Below are 20,620 nucleotides of genomic sequence, written 5' to 3'. Positions count from 1 at the left end.
AAAAGGGGTGGCTGAGCATTTCAGCAAATCAAGCACTCACCCCCGTCAACTGATCTGGGTTTAATCCATCACCATTCTTTATCTCACTCAACCACCCCAGTTCAGACAAGGCCATATGCAAATCAGTCTGACCCTGTGCCTCATGGGAACAGTCCAGCCCGAACTGCCAAGCCATGCCTTCCCTGGACCGGAAACAAGCATCCTGGGACCGGTTTCGGGTTCATAACCCTCATCAGCCAGGCTATCTTGGATACAGTGGCAGAGTGAGCAAGGGACCCACGTCTGGGCATACCCTGCCAACTTAGGGCGAACAAAGCGATACCAAAGGGGATGATGGACGGAGCGTTTGAGCAAATCAAACACTCACCCCCCAGTCAACTGATCGGGGTTTAATCCATCACCATTCTTTAGCTCACTCCACCACCCCAGTTCAGACATGGCCATATGCAAATCAGTCTGACCCTGTGCCTCATGGGAACAGTCCAGCCCGTCATGCCAAGCCACATCTCCCCTGGACCGGAAACAAGCATCCTAGGACCGGTTTGGGGTTCATAACCCTCATCAGCCAGGCTATCTTGAATCCAGTGGCAGAGTGAGCAAGGGACCCACGTCTGGGCATACCCTGCCAACTTAGGGTAACAAAGCGATACCAAAGGGGATGATGGACGGAGCGTTTGAGTAAATCAAACACTCACCCCAGTCAACTAATCTGGGTTTAATCCATCACCATTCTTTAGCTCACTCCACCACCCCAGTTCAGACATGGCCATATGCAAATCAGTCTGACCCTGTGCCTCATGAGAACAGTCCAGCCCAAACTGCAAATTCACATCTTCCGTGGACCAGAAACAAGCATCCAGGGACCGGTTTCGTGTTTATAACCCTCATCAGCCAGGCTTTCTTGAATCCAGTGGCAGAATGAGCAAGGGACCCACGTCTGGGCATACCCTGCCAACTTAGGGGGAACAAAGCAATACCAAAGGGGATGATGAACTGAGCATTTCAGCAAATCAAACACTCACCCCCATTCAACTGATCTGGGTTTAATGCATCACCATTCTTTAGCTCACTCCACCACCCCAGTTCAGACATGGCCATATGCAAATCAGTCTGACCCTGTGCCTCATGGCAACAGTCCAACCCGAACTGCCAAGTCACGCCTTCCCTGGACCGGAAAAAAGCATCCTGGGACCGGTTTCGGGTTCATAACCCTCATCAGCCAGGCTATCTTGAATCCAGTAGCAGAGTGAGCAAGGGACCCATGTCTGAGCATACCCTGCCAACTTAGGGCAAACAAAGCGATACCAAAGGGGATGATGGACGGAGCGTTTGAGCAAACCAAACACTCACCCCCAGTCAACTGATCTGGGTTTAATCCATCACCATTCTTTAGCTCACTCCACCACCCCAGTTCAGTCATGGCCATATGCAAATCAGTCTGACTCTGTGCCTCATGGGAACAGTCCAGCCCGAACTGCCAAGTCACGTCTCCCCTGGACCGGAAACAAGCATCCTGGGACCGGTTTCGGGTTCATAACCCTCATCAGCCAGGCTATCTTGAATCCAGTAGCAGAGTGAGCAAGGGACCCATGGCTGGGCATACCCTGCCAACTTAGGGCAAACAAAGCGATACCAAAGGGGATGATGGACGGAGCGTTTGAGCAAACCAAACACTCACCCCCAGTCAACTGATCTGGGTTTAATACATCACCATTCTTTAGCTCAATCCACCACCCCAGTTCAGACATGGCCATATGCAAATCAGTCTGACCCTGTGCCTCATGGGAACAGTCCAGCCCGAACTGCAAAGTCACGTCTTCCCTGGACCGGAAACAAGCATCCTGGGACCGGTTTCGGGTTCATAACCCTCATCAGCCAGGCTATCTTGAATCCAGTAGCAGACTGAGCAAGGGACCCATGTCTGGGCATACCCTGCCAACTTAGGGCAAACAAAGCGATACCAAAGGGGATGATGGACGGAGCGTTTGAGCAAACCAAACACTCACCCCCAGTCAACTGATCTGGGTTTAATCATCACCATTCTTTAGCTCACTCCACCACCCCAGTTCAGTCATGGCCATATGCAAATCAGTCTGACTCTGTGCCTCATGGGAACAGTCCAGCCCGAACTGCCAAGTCACGTCTCCCCTGGACCGGAAACAAGCATCCTGGGACCCGTTTCGGGTTTATAACCTTCATCAGCCAGTCTATCTTGAGTCCAGTGGTAGAGTGAGCAAGGGACCCACGTCTGAGCATACCCTGACAACTTAGGGCGAACAAAGCGATACCAAAGGGGATGATGGATGGAGCGTTTGAGCAAATCAAACACTCATCCCCAGTCAACTGATCTGGGTTTATTCCATCACCATTCTTTAGCTCAATCCACCACCCCAGTTCAGACATGGCCATATGCAAATCAGTCTGACCCTGTGCCTCATGGGAACAGTCCAGCCCGAACTGCAAAGTCACGTCTTCCCTGGACTGGAAACAAGCATCCTGGGACCGGTTTCGGGTTCATAACCCTCATCAGCCAGGCTATCTTGAATCCAGTGGCAGAGTGAGCAAGGGACCCATGTCTGGGCATATCCTGCCAACTGCTGCAAGGCAAGGGCAGGAATGCATCGTATTTAGGGTGTCTGAGTTGCATGATGGATAGTTTTTGTACAGGAAGGGGCACCTTCGTGCACAAAAACAATCCAGAGAGCAGTTTTCCACTTTCTATTAATATAGCACATCTGGAAAGAGGAAAAACGAGGAGAAATAAGAATGTTTATTCTCATTATGCCTGCTCTAGGGAGGTGTAAGATTTTGGCGCTGCCCCAGGTTTACGTGATTAAGTCAATCTGGGGCAGCGTCAAAATCCATTAGAGATGGGAGGAAAAACCTATTGCAAAGCCCATGGAACGCCTCCCTGGCACAGAGTAAGGCAACACAACGACTTGCACTGCTTTGTCTCACTCCATATCTATGAGACCATGCAAAGCCACACAAAGTGGCTTTGCGTAGTCTCATAAATGTGATTGGGAGGCTTGCTCCACCGGAGAGTAAAAAAAAAGGGAGTCTCCGGTGACCTAGCCTCTCATAAATAAGCCCCTAAGTGTAGGTCCTCAAAAATGGTTGTCAGTGGGGCCCACCTCCAACCACCAGCTCAAATTGAGCACTGTTCACAAATGTATTTAATGTGAATACAGTGTAGTTATGCCCTAGAAATCTTCACAGGCACAACCTGCACATCACAGTTACATGGCCAAACAATCTGTTCCTTTTAGGTTATCACAGAAGGAGCTTGAATGTGGGCACAATATTGGGACTAAAATATATAGAACCCAATAAAGGGTAAGTGTGTATACATTTTCTATACCTAATTCATTATGTAGATGTAGAGTTAGGAATGATAAATCAAACCACACTATGTGCACATACTTCCTCAATATTTTGGTTTTTGATATTTTGTTCAATATTGTGACAACTCGTTATTACTTCAGAAATATTCCAGAATACTACCACTTTTTTACCATATTATAAACATCTGCATACTGTGTATGGGTGGGATGTTGGTATCTTGCCCACATGCAATTGGAGAACGTCTTCTGGACCATGCTGTCAGTTGGAGGCCTCCATGACACAACCTCTAATAGCCCTTAACTAATCAGGCCTCGTATCTTATGCAGAGTTGGGCAGGTGTTTATGTAATGAATATTAAAAAAATACCCCTGTCTGTTATAGAATTGTGAGACTAGCTGTCTTTGTCCCCCACAGGTACTAAACATCGCACTTATTTTAGAGTGCCTATCTGCTGTGCTTAATTTGTAAATGAAATGGCGCCGGTGCTCAGCGTTCTGGTCTGAAACACATGGCTGGTCCAATTAAATGTGTGTGCGCGGAATTCCAAGGCTTTGTTTTCCTAAATCCTCCTCATTCATTTTTTTTAATTTGCAAACAGGCACCTCATACACCTTGATAACACTTCTGCAGGCTCCTGCTTTCTTCCTTTGTGGCATGGTTATGATGTTATCCTCCTCTGTCTTGCCGCTTAAATAAAAATGTCCTCTCTTGCTCTAGTCTAGGTAAATGCCTAATGCAGGTAAATACCTGCCGGCCCCATCAAAATAAGTGCTGGTGCTCCCCACCGGAAACCAGCGGCCCAAATTAAGCACTGCCTATTTGTACACAGCAGTGATGGGTTAAACCCACAATAACTGTTGAGTTTGATAATAGAATATAGAATATGTGTTTAATAGGGCGAACGATCTGTTTAGTTATGTATGATTTGCAAGCATTAGGAGGTGCTGAATGAGCTGATTTACCTGAATGTCTAAGATGTCTGGCATTTAAGAGTTGGGGAAAGAATGCTGTGATGATTTGAGTATACTGTTTAGTAGGGCTGTGGCTTATTAACACCATTGCATATCGTGGCAGACTGGCATGTGGCATTCCAGCGCATGTCAGAATGACAGTTAATGAAAATGATTTTCTTAATTTACCATGAAAATTGTATTCAAAGTGCCAATGTGTTGAGAGATGTTATCAGCAGTTGCTGTAGAATTCACCATTTCCTTAGCAACAAAATATCTTTACCCCTCCTGTTTTATGTGTCATTTATGTTGGCATTAGGACTCTGTGCATTTTACCACTGCTGACCAGTGCTAAAGAGCTTGTGCTCTCTCCCTAAAACATTGTAAAATTGGTCTACACTTGATTGGCACATTTATTTCACGTCTTAGTCCTTGGTAATTGGTACTACATGTACCAATTAGATTAAGTGCTACTAGTGGACCTGAAACATTCATTGTGCCACACACTAACGTAGCACTTTAAAGCATGTCTCAGGCTTGCAATTGCAGCCTGTAGTGCAGTTAAACTGTCAATTTGACCTGACAAAATAAACCTTTGCCAGGCCGAAACTTCCTTTTTTCATACATATAGGTCACCCCCTAAGGTAGGCCCTAAAAGGTCACAGGCAGGACAGGGTGCATTTAATAAGTAGGACATGTTCTTTAGTTTTACATGTCCTGGTAGTGGAAAACTCCTAAATTCGTTTTTCACCACTGTAAGGACTCTCTCTCTCATTGGATAACACTGGGTTACCTTATTACAGTTACTAAGGGCTAGCCTTTGATTGGAGAGCTGATAGGGATTATAGGTTTGAACTCATATGCATTGTAATGTAAAGCCCTCAATAACGATAACATCAGATTTTAAGTCACAGTTCTGAAAATAGCACTTTTATAAACCATTTGGTACCTGCTGCCATTGTTGTGGGTGTCATGACTGTGAATGGCTCTGCTTTTGAGGTTTGTGTATTCCTGCCAGACAGTGAGACAAAGGGGGTCTGGGTGTAGACAGGATTGGCCACCCTGGCAGATTGTTAGGGGTTGAGCTGTTCCCTGACTCTCTTATACTTCAAAGAGTTTTCCGCCAGCACGCAGAAAGGAACCTGACCTATGTCTTTTCTGACCCCAGACTTCTTGGAGCCTTGGCACGGGGAAGGGAGGAATTTTCTAGAACCAGATGTGGGGGTAGCCCAGGATGCCCCTCAGTTCGAAGGCTGGAAACAGGTATAAATATTGGACCTTCTAAGTGTTGGACCTGTCAGCCTTAGGTTGGTCTCCCCCACCAAACTTTTTTCTTTTCACCTGCCTTTTTGCTCATCTCCTTTTGCTGGCATTAGGACTCTCTTCACTTTACCACTGCTAACCAGTGCTAAATTACTTGTGATCTCTCTCCTTTAAACAGGGCAATATTGGCTTATCCCCAATTGGCATATTTCATTTTGAAGAACTGGGTTATCAAATACCCAGCGGCGCCAGGGACATCCCTATTTATACACAAAAAGGTACATTTAAAATGCACACCCCTGCACCAAAATTCAACCAATAGAAAATCCATGACATCACTCAGCATCATACAGTAAAACTCATTTTACAGTGTCCCAACCCACAAGTTAATATTTAGGCATATCTAAATAATAATCTGGAAGGCCCGGACAAACCCTTAATTGAAAGCGTAACCCATGAAATGAAGAAACGGTAAAGAAAAGTAGTTTCAGATAATGTGCAAGATAACAGAAACGTAAAGAAACTTAAAAGTTAACAAATGTCTTGAATGGTGATTGGGAAAGTGGATAACGATCTTGCAGGGAAATTGGCTTGGCAGGGTCAATTCCAGGTGAAAGGCCAGCTTCTGAAATTAACTCCAGCGCACGAAGAAAACCTTAGTTAATGTATACATGTGCCACAAAAGGTCAGACTGCTTTGCTCGCAGACTAACTTCTGAGGCCTACGTAAAAGGCAACACCAGATGGCAGTCACGACGCATGGCAAAAACTCATGTTTAAAAAAGAAAGTCGTAAGGAAAGAAACAATTTAGATATTGTTTAGGATAAGATATGTGCAAGGAAACTAAAGGTTAACAAGGTCCTGAACAGTGATTGAAAAAGTCAGACAACGATCAGCTAGTGAAACTGGTTTTGCAAAAGGTAAGTTTCAGGTGAAAAGGGTCACTCTCTCTGCAGTTCATTCAGAGTCAGAAAAACCCAAGTTAATATATGCACGAACTCAGAAGGCCAGGCCACTTGTTCGTTGGGCCTACTTCACAGGCCTACGTGAGGGCAAGACTAAAATGGAGTCAGGTTTGAGAATTACAGAACCACAGTCCTCCTTTTGCCATTACGTAGGCAATAACCTAAACTCATGTTAATCTGAATCTAGGTCTATATCTATTCTCATCAGGTCATCAAGGTGTTGCTATAACATCATCTTATTATCCTTCACTTCTCTCGGGACTGGTCTTCTCACACAGATCGTAGCACAAAGACTACAAATGGCGGGACCACACGGGATGCATAAACAACACGAGAAAAGGATAGCTAACGCCATACCAAGGAACATCAGAATCTTCCATCCCCATTTGGACAGCGATTCCCATAACCATCCCATCAACGACCAGTTACCTTCATCCACATGAATAGACTCAGAGATCTTATGTAGTCTAGAGATGGCTTGGTACACTGTCGGGGAATTATCTGGTATGAAAACGCAGCAACTAGATCTAATCAATTTGCATACCCCACTTCTATCTGCAAGTATAATATCTAAAACAAAACGGTTCTGTAATGTCATAAGGTGATCCGCTTGAAGCTCAGCTGTAATATTGACCAAGCTGAGCTCTCGGATTCTGACCATTACCTTGCAAACAGAGATGACCTCGGTGGGGTATAATCCAAATAGGAGGAGACCTTCACTGCCTTTCTTTCTCCGTCAAGCTAACACTATATGTCGTCTTATTCCAACCGACATATGCTCGTACCTCATCTCTAGGGATAGCGTTATACGCATCGATATCTCTAATCATATCAACTATTCCCCGCATCAAGGCATTATTACTTGCATTGTCTTTGACGGAACGTACAGGAGAGGCTTCATTTGCATAGATAAACATTGATTGGAGTGCCCAAAGGTACCCGTTAGGCGAAAAAGGCAAAACCAAATAGGGCATACCCTTATCTGTAGTATGTGGCATAAGACCACACACCCAACAATCCGTGGTATTTATGACTAGATGATGCTGATGCAACATCTGTATAAACGAATTGTTAACAAATTCTGATCTTCGTGTCTGTTCATGTTCAGGTAACGTATGAAACTCATGTGGAGAAACAGTAGAAAAAGAAAGAGTAGGTTGGGAGGTAGATGTAAGTGGCAATTGTGTGACAAAGAAAATCCAACCCACACAAGCTAACGTAATATTCACAAGCATAAGAAAACACATTATTAAAAAACATTTGCTACGAAATAATATTCATATTCGGACTTTAGAATCCACTTTCCTAACACATTTATCAGACTCAAGAAACTCCATCCTCTAACGTACTGCTCACAGCAATTTTCCTTCTCCACTTAAGTGTGCGCCAAGATCGCACTAACGACCCGGAACCACAGACCTTGTGTCAATACGCGGCTCACCCCTTACGAACTTCCTACCGTGACCCTGCAGCTGAGTCCGGATGGTGACTCAAAAAAGGAAAAAGCAAAAAAAGTCTCCTGATCTGACAAGGTGTACTTCACTATATAAAAAATTCAGTTTTATTTGTCCATGGCAATAGGCTTTCTTGTCCTTAAATCGTAGCGTTCTTTATCAGGTACAGTTGGATCCTTAAATAAAAGTTCCGGATTGGTGGTGTCAATCTTTAGATGAGGAGGCACAGCAGCTTGCAGAACATCATCATCCTCGCGTTCTGATCGTGTCCATGTCAAATGAGCATCACTAAAGGGCACAAATGTGGGGACTCTCTCGCAATCTGTGTCAGCGATACCATCCCTCACCCAATGATAATACGGTAAAGGAAAAGGAACTTTTTTCGTATGGGTGGCATGCACCCAGTTCTTTTTACCAGCTACTCTAACAGCAGTAATAGTGACCAGCAATACCAAATAGGGACCAGTCCATCTCGGTTCTAAATTCTTGGATCGCTGAAAATTCTTTGTCAAGATAAAATCACCAGGTTGGATCGTGTGCCCTGGATCTGTAGTAGCTGTCGGCAAACTGTCATAGACCAGTTGGTGGAGAACACGTAATTTAGCAGTCAAGTCATGTAAGTAATCCACCAACATAGGGTACTCAATACTGCTGTATTCTTTAGGACGAGGCACACCCCAAACATTCGCAGGACGACCAAAAACAATTTAATACGGACTAAGTCCCACTCGAGAATGCACAGTTGTCCTTGTTGACAAAAGAGCCAACGGCAAGGCATCCGGCCATGTAAGACCAGTGCTCGCTTGTACCTTAGCTAATTTCAGCTTCAAGGTACCATTGTAACATTCAACAGGTCCAGCAGACTGGGCGTGATTCGCTGCATGGAACTTCTGATTTATTCCCAAACCAGCACATACTTTCTTCATGATTTGACCCACAAATTCACTTCCATTGTCCAACCATACAATTCTCGGCAAACCATACCTAGGGAAGTACTCTCTCAGCAAAACCTTCGCTGTAGACAAGGCAGTATTATCCTTCAGGGGTTAGGCCTCTATCCACCTGGAAAAGGCACAAACAACCACAAGGACATACTTCAAATTATTGCATCTCTCCATATGTATATAATCTAGCTGTATCACCTCAAACGGATACGTCGGAGGAGCAAAATGACCAGCTGGAGTTGGAGTTCCCTTACCAGGATTATACTTCAGACAAATCAAACAATGTTTCACCACGTTCTGTGCACATTTCGGAATTCCAGCATTCTGCCAAACTGAAGCCAACAACTTGCATATTTCCTTCGATCTTATGTGAGCCATTCCATGAGCCATTGTAACCACTGGGAGCACATACGCATCTGGCAACAGCCATCACTGGTGTTCTGACAACTCAACCCAACAACCTGTCGAATCCAACATACCCGTAGTTTCTCTCCAAACCCTCACTTCTTTCTCAGTCGCTTCAGCATGAATCATTTTCACACTTTCTATTGTGTCTTCGCACATTCCACCAGCCATAACCCAATTAGCTGGGCCTGCAACATACATACGGCTCATCATGTCTTTTGCCGTTTCCTTCGCAACTTCATCTGCAAACGCATTCCCTCGACCAACATCGTCCACAACTTTCTTATGCGCACTACACTTCATAATTGCAATCTGCTTTGGGAGAGTGAAAGATTCCAAAAGTTCATTCACCAACTGCCCATGCTGTATTTTCGTTCGGTGCGAAGTAAGGAACCCACGCTCTCTCCACAAACACCCAAAACCATGGGCAACACCAAACGCATACTGGCTGTTGGTGTAAACATTCACTTGTTTTCCTTCTGACAACACACACGCTCTAGTCAGTGCAATCAACTCTGCTGCTTGTGCAGAATTCTGTGGTATGCGTGCTGTCTCAACAACTGTATGTAAAGTTGTAATAGCATACGCTGCAGTCGTTTCACCATTCGGAAGCTTAAAACACGAACCATCTACCCATAGGGTACCATCAACATCCGTAAGGTGAGTATCCCTTAGGTCAACTCTAGCCTTCGTTTCTTCCTCTGTACGAAGAAAACAATCATGCTGTTCCTGAGGATCCGTCTCTGTAGAGATCGGTAACAACGTAGCTGGATTCAACACATTACATCTTTTAATGTGCACATGACTAGCCAACAATGTAATCTCGTAACCTGACAAACGTGCACTAGTAAGGTGCTGTGTCTTAGTCGGTACACAGTCAAAATATCGAGTTGTTAAAGTCGACTAGCTATAATATCGAGTTTGTAAAATCGAAGGTAAGTAATATCGAAGATAAAAATATAGATATAAAAAATATCAATTTATGTGTGTATAATTAATATCGAGGTCAGTAAAGTCGAGATAGAAAATATCGATAGTAAAAATATCGATAAGACAAAATATCGACATGTTAAATAGTGTTTTTTTAATGTATGTAAAGTATTAATAGTGAATAGTAAATTAAATAGGTGCAGTGTCCAGCACCTACCCTAATTAAATGTAGATTGGAGTTGGAATAGTTAATTATTATGTTCAGTGTCCAGCACCTACCCTAATTAAATGTTGATTGGAGTTGGAACAGTAAATTAAATAGGTTCAGTGTCCAGCACCTACTCTAATTAATAGTAGATTGGAGTTAGAATAGTAAATTAAATAGGTTCAGTGTCCAGCACCTACCCTAATTAAATGTTGATTGGAGTAGGAATAGTAAATTAAATAAGTTCAGTGTCCAGCACCTACTCTAATTAATCGTATATTGGAGTTAGAATAGTAAATTAAATAGGTTCAGTGTCCAGCACCTACCCTAATTAAATGTTGATTGGAGTTGGAATAGTAAATTAAATAGGTTCAGTGTCCAGCACCTACCCTAATTAAATGTTGATTGGAGTTGGAATAGTAAATTAAATAGGTTCAGTGTCCAGCACCTACCCTAATTAAATGTTGATTGGAGTTGGAATAGTAAATTAAATAGGTTCAGTGTCCAGCACCTACCCTAATTAAATGTTGATTGGAGTTGGAATAGTAAATTAAATAGGTTCAGTGTCCAGCACCTACCCTATTTAAATGTTGATTGGAGTTGGAATAGTAAATTAAATAGGTTCAGTGTCCAGCACCTACCCTAATTAAATGTTGATTGGAGTTGGAATAGTAAATTAAATAGGTTCAGTGTCCAGCACCTACCCTAATTAAATGTTGATTGGAGTTGGAATAGTAAATTAAATAGGTTCAGTGTCCAGCACCTACCCTAATTAAATGTAGATTGGAGTTGGAATAGTAAATTAAATAGGTTCAGTGTCCAGCACCTACTCTAATTAATAGTAGATTGGAGTTAGAATAGTAAATTAAATAGAATCAGTGTCCAGCACCTACCCTAATTAAATGTTGATTGGAGTTGGAATAGTAAATTAAATAGGTTCAGTGTCCAGCACCTTCTCTAATTAATAGTAGATTGGAGTTAGAATAGTAAATTAAATAGGTTCAGTGTCCAGCACCTACCCTAATTAAATGCTGATTGGAGTTGGAATAGTAAATTAAATAGGTTCAGTGTCCAGCACCTACCCTTATTAAATGTTGATTGGAGTTGGAATAGTAAATTAAATAGGTTCAGTGTCCAGCACCTACCCTAATTAAATGTTGATTGGAGTTGGAATAGTAAATTAAATAGGTTCAGTGTCCAGCACCTACCCTAATTAAATGTTGATTGGATTTGTAATAGTAAATTAAATAGGTTCAGTGTCCAGCACCTACCCTAATTAAATGTTGATTGGAGTTGGAATAGTAAATTAAATAGGTTCAGTGTCCAGCACCTACCCTAATTAAATGTTGATTGGAGTTGGAATAGTAAATTAAATAGGTTCAGTGTCCAGCACCTACTCTAATTAATAGTAGATTGGAGTTAGAATAGTAAATTAAATAGTTTCGGTGTCCAGCACCTACCCTAATTAAATGTTGATTGGAGTTGGAATAGTAAATTAAATAGGTTCTGTGTCCAGCACCTACCCTAATTAAATGTAGATTGGAGTTGGAATAGTAAATTAAATAGGTTCAGTGTCCAGCACCTACTCTAATTAATAGTAGATTGGAGTTAGAATAGTAAATGAAATAGAATCAGTGTCCAGCACCTACCCTAATTAAATGTTGATTGGAGTTGGAATAGTAAATTAAATAGGTTCAGTGTCCAGCACCTACCCTAATCAAATGTTGATTGGAGTTGGAATAGTAAATTAAATAGGTGCAGTGTCCAGCACCTACCCTAATTAAATGTAGATTGGAGTTGGAATAGTTAATTATTATGTTCAGTGTCCAGCACCTACCCTAATTAAATGTTGATTGGAGTTGGAACAGTAAATTAAATAGGTTCACTGTCCAGCACCTACTCTAATTAATAGTAGATTGGAGTTAGAATAGTAAATTAAATAGGTTCAGTGTCCAGCACCTACCCTAATTAAATGTTGATTGGAGTTGGAATAGTAAATTAAATAGGTTCAGTGTCCAGCACCTACCCTAATTACATGTTGATTGGAGTTGGAATAGTAAAGTAAATAGGTTCAGTGTCCAGCACCTACCCTATTTAAATGTAGATTGGAGTTGGAATAGTTAAATAGTATGTTCAGTGTCCAGCACCTACCCTTAATTAAATGTTGATTGGAGTTGGAATAGTAAATTAAATAGGTTCAGTGTCCAGCACCTACCCTAATTAATAGTAGATTGGAGTTAGAATAGTAAATTAAATAGGTTCAGTGTCCAGCATCTACCCTAATTAAATGTAGATTGGAGTTGGAATAGTAAATTAAATAGGTTCAGTGTCCAGCACCTACCCTAATTAAATGTTGATTTGAGTTGGAATAGTAAATTAAATAGGTTCAGTGTCCAGCACCTATCCTAATTAAATGTTGATTGGAGTTGGAATAGTAAATTAGATAGGTTCAGTGTTCAGCACCTACCCTAATTAAATGTTGATTGGAGTTGGAATAGTAAATTAAATAGGTTCAGTGTCCAGCACCTACCCTAATCAAATGTTGATTGGAGTTGGAATAGTAAATTAAATAGGTGCAGTGTCCAGCACCTACCCTAATTAAATGTAGATTGGAGTTGGAATAGTTAATTATTATGTTCAGTGTCCAGCACCTACCCTAATTAAATGTTGATTGGAGTTGGAATAGTAAATTAAATAGGTTCAGTGTCCAGCACCTACTCTAATTAATAGTAGATTGGAGTTAGAATAGTAAATTAAATAGTTTCAGTGTCCAGCACCTACCCTAATTAAATGTTGATTGGAGTTGGAATAGTAAATTAAATAGGTTCAGTGTCCAGCACCTACTCTAATTAATAGTAGAATGGAGTTAGAATAGTAAATTAAATAGGTTCAGTGTCCAGCACCTACCCTAATTAAATGTTGATTGGAGTTGGAATAGTAAATTAAATAGGTTCGGTGTCCAGCACCTACCCTAATTACATGTTGATTGGAGTTGGAATAGTAAAGTAAATAGGTTCAGTGTCCAGCACCTACCCTATTTAAATGTAGATTGGAGTTGGAATAGTTAAATATTATGTTCAGTGTCCAGCACCTACCCTTAATTAAATATTGATTGGAGTTGGAATAGTAAATTAAATAGGTTCAGTGTCCAGCACCTACTCTAATTAATAGTAGATTGGAGTTAGAATAGTAAATTAAATAGGTTCAGTGTCCAGCATCTACCCTAATTAAATGTAGATTGGAGTTGGAATAGTAAATTAAAAAGGTTCAGTGTCCAGCACCTACCCTAATTAAATGTTGATTGGAGTTGGAATAGTAAATTAAATAGGTTCAGTGTCCAGCACCAATCCTAATTAAATGTTGATTGGAGTTGGAATAGTAAATTAGATAGGTTCAGTGTTCAGCACCTACCCTAATTAAATGTTGATTGGAGTTGGAATAGTAAATTAAATAGGTTCAGTGTCCAGTACCTACTCTAATTAATAGTAGATTGGAGTTAGAATAGTAAATTAAATAGTTTCAGTGTCCAGCACCTACCCTAATTAAATGTTGATTGGAGTTGGAATAGTAAATTAAATAGGTTCAGTGTCCAGCACCTACCCTAATTAAATGTTGATTGGAGTTGGAATAGTAAATTAAATAGGTTCAGTGTCCAGCACCTACTCTAATTAATAGTAGAATGGAGTTAGAATAGTAAATTAAATAGTTTCAGTGTCCAGCACCTACCCTAATTAAATGTTGATTGGAGTTGGAATAGTAAATTAAATAGGTTCAGTGTCCAGCACCTACCCTAATTAAATGTTGATTGGAGTTGGAATAGTAAATGAAATAGGTTCAGTGTCCAGCACCTACTCTAATTAATAGTAGAATGGAGTTAGAATAGTAAATTAAATAGGTTCAGTGTCCAGCACCTACCCTAATTAAATGTAGATTGGAGTTGGAATAGTTAGTTATTTAGGTTCAGTGTCCAGCACCTACCCTAAATAAATGTAGATTGGATTTGGAATAGTAAATTGAATAGGTTCAGTGTCCAGCACCTACTCTAATTAATAGTAGATTGGAGTTGGAATAGTAAATTAAATAGGTTTAGTGTCCTGCTACTACCCTATTTAAATGTTGATTAGAGTTGGAATATTAAAATATTTTGGTTCTGTGTCCTGCATCTACCCTAATGAAATGTAATTGTGAGTAGGAGTACCACATTACATAGGTTAAGTGTGTAGTATGTATGAAAATTATAAACAGTTATATGTGTAAATCTTAAAAGGGTTATAACATTGTCAAAAAAATCTTATGTTTATCTATATGTATTGTAAAATGTAATTAAAAAACATTTGTTATATTTTCATTCATGATTTTTTAAAAGCTACTAGATAAAAATAACACAGTGGTTTTTCAAAAAAACGTTATTTATGTTTTTTACATAGTAAATAAAGTACATTCTAAATGTATTACAAAGCAATGTATAACATAATATCCATAAAATATAAGTACAATGTAATTAGAAAAATAACATTTTTGAATAGTTTTTTAGTAGAGTACATTTTAGGTAGATACAAAAAATGTAGTACATGATTATACAATGAGGAATTCTATACATAGAGTACAAAAATGTTGATACAAATTTAAGTAATTATACATTGATAATAAAATAATTCTTTTTAATTTGTAAACCTAATACTGTGTTGTACAAATGATGTTATAAAGGAAATCGCATATTTATAAAGAAATATTGATATTAATAATATTGTACATCATACCATGAACATCATTTTCAGAATATTTTTAAATTATAATATTATTTATATATTCTAAAATTATTATTATTAAAAAATATTTATTAATAATAATACTTTTTAAATGTTAGTGATATTGTTCAAAATACATACAGAAAAAATGGACAGTAATTTTGACATTTTTATCAGAATATGTTTTAATAAATGTTGCATTAAATATTAAACATTAATATTTAATGTAATAAATATTAAAAGTATGAATATAATACACTTGTAAATTAAAAAAAACAACATATACATTTTAGTATGTTGGTAAGTATATTGTAACATTTTTCCATTATTTTTCACAGTTAAATAAATGTTTAGGGCATTTATTGCACTATTTCTTTCATTACTGTATTATTTGGGTCTTTCATTTTGGAACCGCTCATAGTCTTTTTGGGTCATTTTGGAAGATTGAAGGTCGCAGTTGGAAGCTACTTCACGTCTGAGCAGGTAAGAGTTTATTTAGGTATATTTTAACGATTTTATCTAACTTTTGAAGGTAGTAGTTTGTTATTTAGTGGTTGTGGATTAGTATATGACTATTTAGATATTATGGAGTTGAGTAGGTACGTATTTCCGTTATCGAGGCTTTTTGTGGTTTGCAGTAGTTGGAGTTAGTGAGTTTGTGGTAGGATTTGTCTATTTTGTTAAAAAGCAAGTATTTAATGTTTATTTTTAATGCTTTTTTCAAAGTGTTATGTGGGTGGGATTGTTTAATTTTTCTTCTAGGTGTTTGGATACAGCTATTTTCGTTTCCAAGCTGTGACGTTTTTTTTTTTTATCAAGGGAAGTGTGTTTCAGTTCTTTGAACTGACATGTCTAGAATACTTTCTTTATTTTTCGGGTTTCCACGAGCGTTCATTACAATTTTACATTATTTTCGGGTTTGTCATGGATTTTGAACAATCGATTTCTTTGGATGCTGGATGGATTTTGCACAGTTGTATTTTTACATTTTATTGGGCTTTTTTCGTTCAAATTTTGTGAATTTATCACTACATGGATTGTTATGGATTATTGGATTTGCCTATGACGTTGCTGTGAAAGGTAAGTGATTTAATATTAATATTTATGTTGGGTGGAAAATGTGTTGTTATGAAATGTTTTTAATATAGTTAGATAATTATTTTGTCTATATATAATTAATTAAATAAATATATTAGACAAAATAATGAAAAAAAGATTTTTTATTAATATGTGTGGTGTAAAATATCAGGATTTATTTGGATTTTGACCCTTTGATTTACTTAGTATTGTTAGTTTAATGTTTTGGCTATCATTTTTAAGTATTCCAGTCCTCTTGTTGTAGGGTAAAGTTGTACTTGTTGTTGTAAATATTGATACATTTGGGCAGTTTGTCTTGATAGTTTGGGTTTTAGTTGTAAGACAGATTGCTCCATTCGTAATTCTTGAAAACTTTGCTCTTTTTGGATTGCTGTGAGGAGTTTGTGTAGTGTGGGAGTTGTTCGTCCAGTTGAAAATAGGAAGGCATTATGCCAACCACCAACTGCGTTGTTTGTCTTGGCTTCTTATTTTAGGGTTGGTGGATATATATTCCACCAAGGTATTAGGAATTTAGGTTGGCGTCTGTGGCCTGACCTGTGTAGTCTCCCCACCCAGGTGTCCTCAAAGTAATCCAAAAGTGGAGCAAGTTTTTATTCGTTTTGTGTGTAGAAAGGACTTTCAATTAAAAGATTATAGTGTTCAGCCACGTCAGTTATTGGCACGTATGCTAGAGCTATTAGGTGTTTGATTTGGTATGCAAAGGTAATTGGTTGCATACTCAATATAAGTGTTGATTTTTGCAAATGTCTCCATAGACATTGGTTAAAATGAAAGTAACATCCTTGTATGGATGTGTGTGGATATGTTTTAAGAATGGAATTAATCATAGCTTGTTCGAAGTCTATTATTATTTTCAGTGGAAAGAAGTCTGATGTTTGTTCTTTGATTTTGTGCAATATTTCTGTGTAAGTTGCTGTTTGTTTGTTTGGTAACAAACAGTAGATAAATGAGATACAGGTATTATGGTATTGCCCATGTATAGTATATAATTGATAGAATGGTTTAGGGCATATGGTAAAAGTTCCATCCATCATCCACGTTTGACTTTCTTTTAATTTTTTCAGGTTGTTATTTGTAGCAAACATTATTATCCTTTTATCTTTGTTATTATTATCGTAGAAGACAAAAGGTTCATAATTATGTGTGATGGTAAGTTCAGGTGGAATAATGATCTCCTCAAAAGTTTTAGGTATTGGTATTATGGGTCTACTGGATTTTTTGGTCCTAGCTATGGTTCTTTATATTGAAGCAATTGATGGTAACTGACCTCTTGCTTCTCTAGGTACTCTAGGTAGTAATTCTTTTAGAATTACGCTTGTTGGTAGGTCAGATGTGCTACTTAATTCTTTTATATTTTCTAGAGTCGATCTAACCTCTATTTCTGAGATGTTAGGTGGATGGTTATGTTCAGTAGTATTAATGACACTTGTTTCTCTGGTTGTTGCACGCCCATAGCATTTGTTAGAGTAATACTTAGTACATTTCCATTTAACTTTAAGGTCTTTTTGTTTTTCCTGAGTATAAGTATACCCCATATAGCATAATAAAAATTTTCCTTTCTGAGATGTAATAAATCTTGCATCTTCTGTCATTGTTGTTTTCTTAAATCTAGAAAAGTTGTATTCAAAATATTAGGAACATTTGTAACTTTACAAGCATTTTAAATTACATACGTACCATTTGTAGCTTCTTACTTACCAACAGTAAAGTATTAGCTTTAGAAAGTAGATGTATTTTCAGTTAGATGCTGTTCTAGTTTTTATAGGTCTGTAGAAAGAAAGCAAACCATATTATAGGAAATGTATATTTGTGTATTTTGGTTAGACATTTGGTAGTGTGTAACCTTTCATAATGAGAAAGGTATTTTTTGGGGATTTAAAAAGCTAACAGTTTAAGAAAAAACACATAAAAATAGTAAGAAAGGCAAGTATTAACATTGTACATGTTTGAGAGCAAGAAATTAGTATATGTGTTGGCATTCTGTACTTACCAAGTGTTTATGGTTAGTTGTTGAATGTCTGTTCTTGGATGAAAAATAGCTGCTTTTCGTTTTTCTGTTATCTGTTGTGAGAAAAAATATAGAGGCGAAAGAAGGGGGTTCCCCAATGGGCTTCTTGTTGGATACAGGCGGGTCGAGGGGGGAGAAAGACTGAAAAAAGAACAAAGAACGTACCCCGCCAGTTGATGATGTGGTCCCAAATCTGGGATCCCAATATATGTGGGGTGATAAACCTAGAAGTTGGCACTGCACATTACAAGATTAACATGATTCAAATATTTGCACGAGAAAGTTTTTAGCAAATATATAAGTATTTTTATTTTAGTGTAGAAAGCATTTCTATACATCTATAACACATGATTATCTTACAAATATTGCACAATACACATAGTCAATTTGAAAAAAGATAAAAGTGACAAAATTACATTCTTCTTTTGAACCTACCCAGTAACATTTCATATTTCAATCATACTATCATTCTTTCAGTTTTTCAAAGCCTAATCCTTCCTAAAGTTCAGACATTCCACTCTCTTTCTTCAATCCATACAAAGTATTCTGTTGTATGCCACACAGGGATGGTAGATATGTGGCATAGAGCAGAGTATTATTCCAGACAATTGATCTTGTTACGGCACCTAATTGGTACTATAGTATGCCGTATTTCTGGAGCCACAAGCCGACGCGCGTTTCGGTGAATGGCCGGATAGGCCACACCTTCGTCAGGGCTGGGAGATGTTGACTGGGAGGAAACAGGATAGTAATCTAAAAATAGAACACAGTGCCTTAGTATTTATCCATATAACAGTTGGGTTAATCAAGGCATATCTCATTCTAATACATTTCTCTTTTCCAAAACATAGATAAAATTTAAGAACATAATTGTCGTATTTAGACTGATGTTTCTACGGTAGCCATTGCGACAGTGTGCAGTACCAAACAAAACTAGGGCCACTCCATAAGTCAGACTCCCAAATGGTGAGATCTGTAAAAGGCAATTAGATAACCTGGGCTAAGTAACCAAAAGAGAGCATTAAAACATTTTAGCATCTTTCATATCTTGCATTTACTAGCATTATAAGAAACACTCATTCCCGAACACATGTTGACCAAACACAGAAAAGGGTTATTATACATCAGGTTGGTGGTCAAAGGGTACGAAGTTTAGAAGCCAAACCTTTGATACTTCTTGGACCTTAGATGTCCATACAGGTAAGCATATATTTGAGTAAAGTAGGTGACAGCAAAAAAACAATAATATAGGGTAGTATCTGGTTAATTTAACTTAATGTTATTGCACAAAGTAAACATGATTTACCTATTAATAGTTTCTGGTTGAGAAGCGATGTAAAGGCTCACAGCACAGTCTAGGTTTTTAATTTACCTGAAATAGTCTGTAGGGTATTCCTTAGAGCAAAGGGCGCATAGATTGTTTTTTCGGCAAAGCAGGAATCTATTAAGTGATAAATAATCTCTGTTTGTATATTATCCTCATTGATTTGTTTCAACCAGACTGTCAGTAAGCTTTTAGTTCCATTACCTGAGTATTTTGGATTTGTTTATCAAAGGAAGAATTCCACTGCGCAGGGGTTTATAGATGAAGGATGAGCTAAGGACTGCTATACTTTGGAGGTTTTTCAGAGGTATCACGCATGCATCCCTAAAGTAGGAAGATATTGTGAATATACATAATGGCCATTATTCACTTAGTAAGATGGTATCGTTGTTTGTAGTTTATACACACCATGAACGATGACTCAGCTGGCGGGGTACGTTCTTTGTTCTTTTTTCAGTGAGAAAAAATATAGTATGTGTAAAAAAGTTAGTTATGTAATTAAAATATAAGTGACTTTTTTACAAAAGCATTTTTACTTATTTCGGCTTATAAACCTGGGTTTACTAATGTTTAATAATTTAAAACAGAAGACACAAGTTTCAAATGTTTTTTCTTTTCACTTTTTGTCCAATGGTTTGAAGTTAAAACCAACAATTAGGTATATACCTACTTTATAATTAGTTTGTTGTATTTCTTGAAGAAAAAGTTCATCTGTTTTTAATAGTAGAGTCTGTTGTACAAAAAAGGAGATAGAGAAAGAAATAATTAATTATAAAATATTGAATATGAGTAGTAGGTTACAATAGATCAAAATTATCTTTTAGAGCTATAAGATTACTTACTTGTTGTACTTAGTAGTATTTTCATTCACAGAAGAATATTGAAGGTGCTCCAAAAATTGGCAGTATGTCTTCAAGCTGAATATTGTCTGCAGGTTTTAGAGTATAATTGTGAATTCTTTATATAGGGTATGCTTAATTA

This window comes from Lissotriton vulgaris, chromosome 3_1 (assembly GCF_964263255.1).
Source record: "Lissotriton vulgaris chromosome 3_1, aLisVul1.2, whole genome shotgun sequence".
Lineage (NCBI taxonomy): Eukaryota > Metazoa > Chordata > Amphibia > Caudata > Salamandridae > Lissotriton > Lissotriton vulgaris.
The sequence above is the reverse complement of the archived record's forward strand: the minus strand, read 5'-3'. Positions refer to the sequence as shown.